We start from the raw sequence: 13,509 nt of genomic DNA, 5'->3' as shown, positions 1-13,509 counted from the left end.
TCCCTGGCAAGGGTCTGGACTGTGACACTTGCCACCGCACTTTTGTGTGGAGACTGCAAGAAAAACAGTCGACGGCCTGACGGCATCTCTACACAGCCCTGATCTCACTAAAAAAATCCGTGCCCAAAAGGCAGGGCACCGCCAGCGTCCTCGAGATCAACACAGGTCCAACCACCGCGATCTCGCCTATCCCGATGCGGGCCTCTATCTGCCCTATGATACCCGTACTCTCTCCGTTCGGCGTGACACATGCATTTACCACCAGCTTAACATGCTGGTTCCTCGTTGGCAACAAATAAAAAATCACGTCCGATATAATGGTGGCGGAAGCACATGTGTCTACCAGGACACGTATCTTGATCCCCTGGATGGAGCCCGACACCGCCGAGGAACCCGATGCGGCTGCGATCACCCGGTGCGCCAACTTTCTCCACTGTGTACCTGAGCTAGGCCACCCTTGTGCAGCTAATCCCTGCCACTCGGCGGCACCGTCAGCGCGATGCGGGGTGGAGATGACCCGTGGAACCCGAGATGCCTGAGATGGTGTATTGGGCCGGGTGTCTGGTGTGTCGCACCTAAGCCGTCGTCGGGGGCTGAGGTTGGTTTTGACACCCCCGCGCAAAATGCCCCGGCTGGCCGCAGCGGAAGAAACCACGGGCCTCCGCAGCAGGCGATCCTCCTCCTCGCGTGGTCTCCAGCCCCTCGTTTTAAATATAAAATGTATTGAATTGAAATGTTGGAGGAAGTTCAGAAGACATATAATAATAATAGATAGCGACACCAAAGACGTGAAAGTTATACAGAAGACTGACATTGTTCATTTAAAATTCTTCTAACGTTAAAATTTTTGCTCCTCTTTTTGGAATTCTTTCTCTAAAATATGCTTTAAATCCTAGAAAATATTAAAATAACCTCGCAATGTGTTAGCATTTTATTACATTAAAAAGCAGATGATTTTTAATGCTCCGATTACCGGATGGTGAGAAGACTATGACCATTACAGCTGTCTCTTATTTTCTATTGCAGAGCAATGGGTTATCTACTCTTTGAATATAAAATACTGTAAGCTTCTGTTCTCTACACACATGAAAGGAACATTATTTTATATATGCCGAACTCTGTTGAGACCCAGAAGGCTGAAACTGGTCTAAAGTTTAACATTTGTCTGGAAGGCTAATAGACTAAAAAAAAGTTACAATTTTACCTTAGAGATATGGAAGGGTGGGACTTTTTATGTTATTAGAACAGGGATTATTGGAAGTAATTATGTTTAATTATTTTAAATACAAGAACAATTTGACAAGATAATATACATTTTAATAAAAAAGACTAATATTGTGGGACGTCTACTTGCATCAGCAAAACACTTTCAGTGAGTGCTGTATGCTTGCGCTGTCAGGCGTTGCTAAGAAACCACGCACGCTTCAGCTTTGTCCTTTATCACCCTCTCCGTTGGATTTAATGTGGCACAGGCGTGTGGATAGACATTTATCTGACCACAGAAAAAGAGAGAAGCCAAACGAGCTTTCTTTACTACCACTGTTGTTTTAGTATTTTTGTTACAATAAATAAATTAGCATTGTCTCATGATTTCCCTCAAACTGATTTTTGGAATTGCAGTATAGTACTGCACTGCTGATTATCTGGCCGATTTCGTTACCATGCGGGAAGTGCGATGATTTATCATTCTTTTTGCCAAAGGGAAAAGAGGTTATGTATATATAGTGTAAACCTGGGAAATTCCCGGAGGAATTACGCAAGTATTAAGATTCCACCTTGGGCAATTCCTGCAGGAATCACGACTCTTCTGTGGGTGCTTACATTGTTGAACTCTCCATTCATTTAAATGGGATCCCCGGCTGCACGTTGCCACCGATAAGGACTGTGCTGGTCCCCCAGGGCCTCCTGTCTTACCTGAGCACCATGCCAGAATCGACGTGGAATTTGGCCAAACGTGTGGACTAGGTATCAGCCTTATGTTTCAATGGTGAATGAGATCAATACTGGTCAGCTGCAAATACTTTCCAGCGCTATTGATTTTAAGTGGTAGGTTGCCAATTTTTTAACCGCTTTACTGCATACTGATTTTCAGAAGTTAATCATGCTGCTTAACAATTTGACCATATTCACAAATCTAGACAGTCAACATGGACCAGATTTCACATGAAACAAGCTGAATTGCTATCCAGACTGAGGTGACCATCGACTTACTATCCTTAGGAACGCGGTAAAACCATTTGTGCTTTGCCCGGATTCAAACCCTCATTGTGTGCTCACGTGGTTTGAAGCCCCTGAGCCGTACCAGTACCTCTACGATAATCATTGTAATGGGGATAATCACTATGACAGTAAAAGTTTCCCTAAAAAATCTCACAATATCTAATTATAATTTTAATCATGTATTCTATTCACCGTCACTGTAGCACAACCAGATGGCCTATTTTTTGTTACATTTGTCATTTGTGTAACAGGTTGTAGGGGTTAGGCAGCCTGGATCCCACTTCAGCCCATTAAAGCCATGCAGCTAATACAAATACAGCCATGTGCAAATGATCGCTTGCATACATGAGTCACTAAGTCCCGCTCAGTTAAATATACTCCATTATGGACCATAGGTGGGGATTAATTTCTCACTGAATGTTTTCTAGGTCACTGGTAGACCGGGAGGTGGCACGTAACTGGCAGCCAGGGCTGTATCATATGGAATACTGGGTGCGAAGAGATTTTCCACGTCACTGAATCAGATAGACTCAGCTGAAATTAAACCCCGGCTATTGGTAACTTGAGGTACATCTACAATTGCTAACAACTGCAATAACCTCTTATAAATAAATCCAGCAGATCACAAAACGGAAAAATGTATATGTCCCATTGAGTTTACTGTAAAGTATGTTTAAGTATATGTACAAAGGTGGATAAACACGGATGAAATTTGACATTACCACAATACAAACACCACAAAGGCTAATTATTGCTTCAGAAATGTCCTGAGACGCATGCTAGTGTTCCTACTTATGGTCATTGTATAGGTCCCATCTGGATTTTTAAGACAAGTCATCCATAAACAAGGTGTTCTCAAAAAGCTGCTTATAGCCAATTATGGATCTTGTGCTTTAATCCGACATGCTCAGGTTGCTTGCCCAACTGACACAACCTTAGCTTCCCACACTTGAAAACAGGAAACCAGTGGTTGTGTGGCAGTCTCCAGATGACCTATGTCTTTCTTAGACTTGCATAATACGTAAGCAGAGCACATGGCCAAAGTGTCAATATTTTTTTCATGAAATGTAACAATATAATTGTTTATTTGGCAGTTATATAGAATTACAAGGAATGGTATGTATCTTTATTAATTTAATTATATATGGCCTTCAAAGAGCTTTTTTAAATTCAGAAGTCTTGCTGACTCTTGGGGCATGCAGTGTTCAAAGCCCCATGGCAACCAATACCACATCTTTCTACTGGGAATATCCTTATATCCTGCCATTACCAGGTGGGAACGCTTGTATACCACCACTCTGTTTTATCTGGTGACAGAACACTGCCTTGCCGCTATTCAGTCAAAGTGATGCTTTGTGAAAGCTAAAAAAGTATTTATTTGTAGAAATGGCAAGCGTGTGAACACAAGTCCCTTTCAATACCATAAATGTTAGATGTTCGTTTATCTTTGATATAGAACATTGTAAAGGGCACAATTCCTATGACTTTCACAGTCCAAAAATATCACTAAATTTAAATAAAATATGACAATATTTCTGGCTATTTCATAAAAAATACTTCCTTCAGTGGCCATGAGGGTTGGTTTTTTGTCTATTTTCCTTTTTCCCCTTTTGTCAAGAATAACATATATTCATACTGTCTTCAATGGTTCACAGCAAGTCTATGTAATCGGAAGACAAAATCTGGTGCCAAGGTGATGAAGCAGATCCCACTTGATTTTCACATTGCATTTTCCATCTCTTTCATTCCACTCTGTTTTTCCAGTCCCTTTCATATTTCAGTAATGTGAATAACATTCCACTAGAAAAGTGCGGTTTGCTTCATGCAATACAGTACTTTTTGCTATTACAGGGAATATTACAGAAGCAATTTGCATACAATTTCAACACTATTAAGCAATGCACTATTTATTTAATGCTTCAAATGATAACGCACCTGTCATCGATATTAATAATGTAAATAAAGGGAATTTACAATACGGACTATTCGAGAGTCGATCTTGGGGGGCTGGGAGTGGGGAAGGGGGCTGCAGGGACCGGTGGTCTTGATTGGGAGGGTGGGGGGGTACGGCCACCAGACCAAAACTGAGATCCAATGCTGTAGGGGGATAAACGGTTAAAATAGACACAAGTGCTGGTAAAAGACTGGGGTTTGGTGTGACTTAGGAAGGCACTTTTTAAAATATACTGCAACTCCATAGCCCCTGTAAAATGGCAAGGAGTTTGATGTTAATTGTAAGATTCTACCTTTTACCTGTCACTGGTCCAACAGTGAAATGGTGAGTTGCGCAAGTGCATCCCCCACCCCTCCCCTACTGTTGTTGTTACAGGGGGACACTTAGATTAATATACTTTTATTATGAAAATACTGTGGTTCAAATTCATGCATAATGAATGTAAAACGAAAATCACTGAAACTGTTACGAAAAGCAAGTGGACTTTGGCAAGGCATGTCACGAGAAGGGACGATGGCCAATGGTCAAGAATAATAACGGAGTGATGGCCAAGGAATGGAATGCTGCGAGGATGCCCACCTATGAGATGGAGCAATTAAACCAGTTTGTGTGCAGATGCTAGGAGGATGTTTACATTACAGGATCATGAGAAGTAGCAGTGGCTTGAGGTGGCCTTTATACAGTCGTGGATTGTCCATGGCTGTTGATGATGATTGTTGTTTTTTAAGCTTTTGAACAAATGCCATCTGGGTCGTATTCTATTTTCTTAAGTCGAACACATTCTTACAACCACCCACATTTGTATGATTTTTTTGTATTCATTAATGTCACGAGCTTCAAATACCACCTCAAAACGATGCATCATTACAGCCTCAGTACATATGATCGTTTCGGTTAAGGCCTCCTTTAGGTGTGGCCTCGTGTCGACTAAGGTCAGCCTGAGGTCTGCTTAAGCGAGGTTGGCTGCAGCTGCTCTAGAGTAATATGAACGTGACAGTTTAATCCCCTCCACCTCGTTACCATTTCCTCCACCCCTAAGGAATAGGGTGTTAATCATGACTGACTGAAGAGCAGCACTTTTTTGTTCCTTTTTCGGGCTAGAACAATTCATCCTCTCCCCTCAAAGCGATTGGATAGTTATTTGTTCAGGTTTGCGATTTTATTAAATAATATTTTTCTTCTTAACGTTGCACTTCGAGTGGTGCAGAGTTGTGAGATTATTTTCAAGTCACCTTGTTTGACTATTGGTCGAATGTTAACGGAATAGTCTAAAACAGTCTCAATTCGCATACCTTCTGAACTCGATTTTTGATTAACTGTCTTTTTTGTCTCCGATTAGTTCTGTCTTCTGGCCGGCAAAATCCCATCACCACCTCCACGCGGTGCCGGCTGGATTCCAACCAACGGTGAGGGTCTTTGGCGTCAGATGGAGCGACCCACCGGCCAAAGTATTTCTGTGTCGCATCTATGGCAACGTTAAATCAACTTGGAACAAGCTAGGGCACCCCTCAGGGGAAACGCGCGCCGTCCTCGCCCAAACGACGCGAGAAGTGGACGAGGGCTACCTGCTCATGGACGGGGCAGGCCAAAGAAGTTAGTCCGACTACGGCTGGGAACACTCAACATCGGAACATTGACAGGGAGAAGTCGAGAATTGTCAGCTGCCCTAAAGGCCCGTCGTATCGACATCGTATGCATCCAAGAAACGAAGTGGAGTGGAGCAAAGGCCAGGGAGATTGGAGAAGGATACAAACTGTTCTACAACGGTGAAAGAAACACCAAGAACGGCGTTGGAATCGCAGTCAGCCAAAATCTACGAGACAACGTCGTGGCCATCCACCGTGTTTCCGACCGCCTCATGTCCATCGAAATCGACTCAAACGACCTACGCCTCCGGGTGGTATCTTGTTATGCGCCGCAGCCCGGCTGCCCAGCAGATACCAAGGAGGAATTTTGGGAACAATTTGATGGACACATGCAATCGATAAATGGAGAAGAGCAGTTAGTAATTGGTGGAGACCTAAATGGACACGTTGGAAGCGCCCGGGATGGATACCCTCGAAACCATGGTGGCCAAGGATATGGTACCCGGAACGATGAGGGAAACCGAGCCCTGGACTTTGCGGAAGCCCATGATCTTGTCCTCGCCAACACCTTCTTCAAGAAGAGACCGTCCCATCTCATTACGTATGCCAGTGGTGGGAGATCAACTCAAATTGATTACTGGCTTGTCAAGCGGGATAAGCTGAAAATGGTGACAAACACTAAAGTCATACCATCGGACAACATCGCCCCACAACATCGCATCCTGGTCATGGACATAAAAATGGACATTGGCCAGCGACATCGCCCACCAACAACTGGACAGCAGCGAATTAAGTGGTGGCGGATGAAGGAATGCAAGGATCAGCTGAGAGTCGCCTTTAATCAGATTGATGTGAACACCAACCGACCGGCGAATGCGATTTGGGAAGATCTCGCCGGCCAACTGTGCACAGCAGCAACGGAAGCACTGGGGCTAACTAAGCCGGGAAAACACTTCATTGACAAGCAAATATGGTGATGGAACGAAGAAGTTCAGCTAGCAGTGAAAGAGAAGAAGCTAGCTTTCAAGAAGTGGCGCCAAACGCTCGCATATCTGGATTACCAACAATACAGAAACTGTAAATCGGCAGCGAAGCGAGTAGTTGCAGCGGTGAAATTAGCTCAATACGACCAACTGTATGTCGAACTGGACACCCCAGAAGGTGCCAATAAGATCTATCGACTGGCAGAGGCGCGCCATCGTTCGACTCAGGATATTGGTCAGGTCAAATGCATAAAGGATGAGAATCACAGCGCTCTCAGAGACCCGCCCGCCATCCTTCAACGCTGGAGCGACTACTTCTCTGGAATCTGCAACCAGGAATTTCCCCACCCACCTATAATTAGCGCTGAACACGTCCTCGGTCCGGTTTCACCTATCACCATCACCGAAGTGGAACAAGCTATCAAGAGAATGAAGAATGGGAAAGCGACTGGCCCGGACAATATCCCTGCTGAGGCCTGGAAGATCCTTGGCAGGCAGGGTGCTGCCCTCCTTACCCAGCTCTTCAGCACCATCACGAGCACCAGTGAGGTCCCAGAAGCCTGGTCGACCAGCACGACGGTTCCAATTTGGAAGGGTAAAGGGGACGTGGCAGAATGCTCGAATTACAGGCCAATCAGGCTCCTGTGTCATGCGATGAAGATCTTTGAGCGAGTTTTGGACACGAGGATTAGAAACATCATCACCCTATCACCTAACCAATGCGGCTTCGTCAAAGGATGTGGCACTACGGACGCCATATTCGCGGCGAGGCTCCTGCTGGAGAGGCACAGAGAGAAGAACAAAGCTGTGCACGTGTCGTTCCTCGACCTTGAAAAGGCATTTGACAGGGTCCCCCACAACCTCATCTGGCACTCGCTTCGATCCCATGGAGTCCCTGAAACCTACGTGCATTGGGTGCAAATCCTATACAAGAACGTCACCAGTGCAGTCAGGTGTGCAGTGGGCATATCACCGCCATTTCCCATCAGCGTTGGAGTGCACCAAGGATCGGCCCTGTCACCACTCCTGTTTATCCTGTGCATGGACACGATCACTGCCGACCTGCACACGCCCCTTCCATGGTCAATTCTCTACGCGGATGACGTCCTCCTCTCAGATGAAGAGAGAGGAGAAGTGGAAAGACAAACGCGCCTGTGGAAGGAACGTTTGGACGAAAACGGGATGAGGTTCAACATCAAAAAGACGGAGTATATGGAGTGTGGCCCCCAAACCGACGGCACCATCAGTATTGACGGAGAAGATCTGAAGAAAGTGACAGACTTTAAGTACCTGGGCTCCACCGTCAGCTCAGATGGTAGCATCACGACTGAGGTCACGAGTCAATGCGGCGTGGATGAAATGGAGGCAAGTCACCGGAGTCCTCTGTGATCGGAAAATGCCGAATAGGCTGAAGGGAAAAATTTACAAGACCATCGTCCGACCGGTGGCACTCTATGGATCCGAGTGCTGGCCAGCCACAACTGTGCACGAACAAGCTCTCCAAACCATGGAGATGAGGATGCTCAGATGGAGCCTCGGGCTCACTCGATGGGATCGTGTCAGGAACGAAGACGTTCGGAAGCGACTTGGTGTGGCCCCCATTGCGGACAAGATGCTTGAGGCAAGGCTTCGGTGGTACGGCCATGTGATGCGAAGTAAAGAGTCATCAGTGGCCAAGACTGCTGTGCGTATTGAGTCAGAGGGCCGCCGTCCACGCGGACGTCCGAAGAAGCGATGGATGGACCGAATAAAGGAAGACATGAAGACGGTCAACGCATCCCCTGAAGATGCCCTGAACCGAGCCAAATGGAGAAGACAATGCCGAAAAGCGGACCCTGCGCCACAGCGGGAACAACGCTAGGAAGAAGAAGATTAGTTCTGTCTTCTGGTATCAAACTATCTTGCAATTTCTTGTGTTGAGTGTGTTGAAACGGGTGCCTTCTCCGATATAATCTGAGGTTTGTGCATGAGAATCAAGTTAAATCTATATCTGTTTCCATATAGGCTCCTCGAGGTGCATTTTCTAGGTTCCTTAAATTCATAATAGTGTTCGTCATACACATGCCCCTGCTGGCTGCAAACTCAAATGCATGTTCTCTCTCTTCTTCCTCACTCCGACAGCAAATTTACAAATCACCCTCTCATCAGAGGCATAGCTAGGGGGGGGGGGGCAGGGGGGTACATATGTCCCCGGGCGCCTCTCATACCTACTCATTTGAAAGGAATTGTGTCATGATGTTCCAGTTTGTTTCGTCCTCAGAAATTGGTTAAAGTTCTTCATACACCACTGCACCACTTCTCCACTTCTCTCAGCTTTATGTCTATATAGTTAATCTGTAGTATCATCTTGATCTATTACATTGACTTGTCTAATTTCAGTTATTTATACATCAGCTTTTAATGATACAGCTTTAAATTCGTGAAGTGGATGTAATTTTCTCAACTCAACTCGAACTGAACATTGCTGTAATTTTTTTGCGTTCTTGGCAAGGCTTTTGCTTTTGATGTCACTGTAACGGGTTCCGGGGACACTTGTAGATGTAACTTCTTTATTACAATACAACACTCCAACAGTCCTGATACTCTGTTACAGCCTAGGTACACAGCCTAGCTACACAGCCTAGATACTCTACTCTGGCTACGCTCTGGACTCGCCCTCACAAGGTCGTAGCGTCAGGAGTTCCAGAGTCCCAGCGCTGGCTCTCACAGCATCCCAGGGTCTTCAGATGGCTGGTCGTGGGTCTTGCGTCTTGAGTTACAACTGGGCCCCGATCGTCCAGGGAGCTCTCCTTTTATGCCTGGTCCGACGAGGGGTGGGTCTTGTGCGCCACCAGACATCCCACAGAGCACACACAGCCCCCCCCCCCCCCCCCCCCGTTGGCGGCGCCAAAAAGGCTTAAGCGCCTGGGAACCCAACGCCTGGCGCCCAAAGGCTTAAAAGCGTCTGGACCCCCTGGGAACCCAGTGCCTGGCACCCAGAGGCTTACGCGTCTGGACCCACCTGGGAACCCAGAGCCTACAGCAGCCCCTCCCTTCTTATGTCACTACATTACCCCCCTCTACGTAGCCTCCAGCCGACCCGGCTGTCAAAAAAAAATACAATTGTACAATAAATTATTTGTTAACCATCAGAATGAGTGTGTGACAATCAAGAAACAAAAATGAGAAGAAAGCGCCTCTCCCCCTCCTGTGGTCACGATGCAGAACAACACTGTATAAACACATATATGCAGGATGAACGCACGCCCCAATCGCCCACTATACATGATGGCAAGGTGAGTGGCGTCGCGTTGGGACGAGAGTTCGTGGGCAGGGGGCCATAAAAATCGTTTGAGTTTTGAGCGAGTCCGAGTGGCAGGTCCATCGGTCGCGACGGAGGCGGGAGGGGACCGACGACCCGCTGTTGCGCTTGTGTCCTGGGTCGCTGATCCCGCGGGCAAGCTTGTTCCCGCTTGGTCGGCCGTGGCGGATTTCATTCCCAAGGCACCTGAGGGCGGGACAGCGGGACCTGACCGAGAGTTAGAAGCAGCATCATCGCGGCGCGGCTCGTCAGACATGTCGCGCTCTCGGCCCCGGAGAAGTGAAGGAGGTGTGTAGGGTTGAATGTAAGGTTTTAGACGTGACGGGTGCACGAACCAACGTCGCTTGCCATGCTGGATCCTGACACACTGCGGGTGGAGAACGCGAATAATAACAACCGGGCCTCTCCAAGGCTTAAGCAGTTTTGAGGAAGTAGCCAATGGTACCTGCGGACAGTGGAGCCAGGCGCGGTCCCCTTCCACCCAAACGTGGCGGGATGTGCGGAGATTCCGCAACCGCTCGTTGGCAAGCTGACGGGCTTCTGAGTTATTTTGAGCAGCCTCCCGGGCATCCATGAGACGACGCACATTAGCACGGATGTGGTCGGCAATCTTAGCCTTAGGTGCGGGCTGTTTAATGTGCAATTGTACGTCGATTGGGGGGCAAACCTCCCTACCATACATAAGATAGAATGGCGAGTACCCCGTGGCAGCATGGGGCGCCATTCTATAGGCGGCCAAGACACCAGGTATGTGGAGATCCCAATCAGTCTGTGACTCAGACACCTGGTGGCTTAGCATGGAGGTAAGTGTCCTATGTAATCGCTCAACCATACCGTCAGTCTGGGGGTGATATGGCGAGGTGCGAATTTTGTGTGTCCCTAGCAGGTTGCACACATCCCGCAACAGCGTGGAAGAGAAATTTTTCCCTTGGTCGGTCAGCAGGCGTTCGGGAGCACCCTTGTCCAGGACGTAGCCCTGGAAAAAGGCCTCCGTAATGGCTGCTGCAGACTGGTTGGGGAGTGGCCAGGCCATGGCTCATCGGGTAAAATATTCGACCCCAACCAAAAGGTACTTACTACCCCGAGGAGTAGCGGGAAACGCACCCAAAATATCCAATGCGACGATCTCATTGACCCGGGAAACTTTAATGGATTGGAGCGGCGGGCAGGACGGCCTAGCAGGTGGTTTCCGCCGTGCACATTCTGTGCAACCTTGCACAAGGTCAGCCACATCGTTTGCCATGCCCGGCCAGAAAAATTCCAATTGGATTTTAGCTAGTGTTTTCTGAACACCCAAGTGCAAGAGGCGACTGTGGGTTTCCCACACAAGTCGCCCCCGCAGGGAGGTGGGCACCACCAATGTGTGGGATTGGGACCCCCCATCCCAATGCATGAGGACGCCTTCCCGGATGACATATGATACGGGGCCCCCCTGCCCCCTGTGACCCTCGGCATCCCTAGCGCGGCGTCTCAATTTGAGGAGGAAGACGTCTTCCATCTGAAGACGTCCCCAGTCGTCCAACCCGAGGCCCAGCAATGCGTCCTGCGGAACTTGCGTGGAGGGAGCCCCGTGGTCCCCGACCCCATCCCCGGCCGCGGCCGCAAGGGATGGGGGCGGTACCCCGTCAGGCTGCCTACAACGCCCTGCACCCAAAAAACAAGCACAGCACCCATTGTTCGCCAGCTGCGACAACCCGTCGGCGTTCCCGTGTTGAATCCCCTTGCGGTAAATGACAGTGAACGCAAAGTCCTGGAGGATCTCGAGCCAACGCGAGAGCTGTCCAGATGGTTGGTCCACTCGCAAGGCGTATTGTAGCGCCGCATGGTCGGAGCGTACTGTGAAATGCCTGCCATACACGTATGGCCTGTACTGCTTTATGAAAAAAACGATAGCAAGCAATTCGCGGCGCGTCACGCAGTAACGTTGCTCCACGGGCGACAGCACCCTGCTGCCATAGGCGACGACGCGATCCACTCCATTGACAATTTGCGACAGCACCCCTCCAATTCCGGTGTTGCTGGCGTCTGTATCCAGAATGGAGTGGTAAAATCTGGATAAGACAGGGTAGGAGCATCGACCAGTGCTTTTCGGACGGCATTGAAAGATGCCTGCTCTAACTCTCCCCAGCGGAATTTGACCCCTTTGGCCGTTAATGCGTGGAGGGGCTTCGCAATGGATGCGAATCCCGCAACAAATCGTCGATAATATGAGGCGAAGCCGATAAAACTCCGCACCTCCCCAACAGAGGTAGGAGTTGGCCATGAGCGCACGCAATTTGTCTTTTCGGGGTCCGTGGCAATTCCCGAGCGGCTGACAATATGGCCCAAATAACGAACCGAATCCCTCATGAGGTGGCACTTTTGCGGTTTGAATTTGAGGTTAGCTGTTCGCATTTTAAGGAAAACTGCCTTCAATCGCGTGAGGTGTTCATCAAAAGTTTTGCTGAACACGATTACATCGTCGAGGTAGATTAGGCAAGAATCCCACTGGAGCCCAGCGAGGACCAGCTCCATCAGGCGCTGGAACGTCGCCGGGGCCGAGTGAAGACCCATGGGAAGTCTGTTGAATTGGAACAGTCCCTGCGGCGTGCGAAAGGCCGTCTTTGGTTTGGATGCGTCATCAAGGGGTAGCTGCCAAAACCCCGAGAGGAGATCCAAGGTGGAGAAGTAATGCGCACCTGCTAAGGCATCGAGCGACTCGTCCATCCTGGGAAGCGGGTAGGCGTCGGCCACAGAAATCTTATTAAGTTTCCTGAAGTCAACACAAAAGCGGAGGCTCCCGTCGTGCTTCTTAACAAGAACGATCGGCGCCCCCCATGGGCTATTTGATGGCGCAATGACATCGGCCGCCAACATATCGTTGACGGCCACCCGTACATGTTCCTTTTCGGCCGGGCTCAACCGGAATGGGTTTTGACGAATTGGAGCGGCATCACCCATGTCGATGTGGTGGCTTAGCAATTTAGTGCAGCCAATGTCGAATTTGCTTTGACTGAAAACGTCGGCGAAATCGCTCAGCAGCGTGCGTAATTTAGCATGCTGTAATGGTGACAAATCGGCAGAAGTGGAGCAAAGCGCGTCGAGCCATCCTGTGTCAGGACCTGGCTTGGCAACGGAAGAGAACTCGCCCCCTACGTGACCCACGATCACATCTTCTGGCGGGGCTGGCGTCGCGTGAGCAAGCACCATTCCCTGACAGATAACGGCCGTTTCCAATCCCGCGTTAAGGACCTGGATAAAGGGGTCGTGGTCGCTTCGCACGAGCGTTTGTGCACACACGAGGTCCGGCACCCGCTCAGCTGAACGCGAAGGCCCGATCACAGCACCCCCCATGAACGCGTCGTAATCAAGGGGTTTACGAAACCGGAGGGGAACTAACATCTGAGAGCCAGGAGGAATGTGAATTGTGCACGCCGCCAACGCCTGCACCGTCGTAGATGCGGAGTGTAACCGAGTGGGTGTGGG

Source organism: Lethenteron reissneri, chromosome 26, assembly GCF_015708825.2.
Source record: "Lethenteron reissneri isolate LAM-NWPU_2019-01 chromosome 26, ASM1570882v1, whole genome shotgun sequence".
NCBI lineage: Eukaryota > Metazoa > Chordata > Hyperoartia > Petromyzontiformes > Petromyzontidae > Lethenteron > Lethenteron reissneri.
This window is presented reverse-complemented; position numbering follows the sequence as displayed.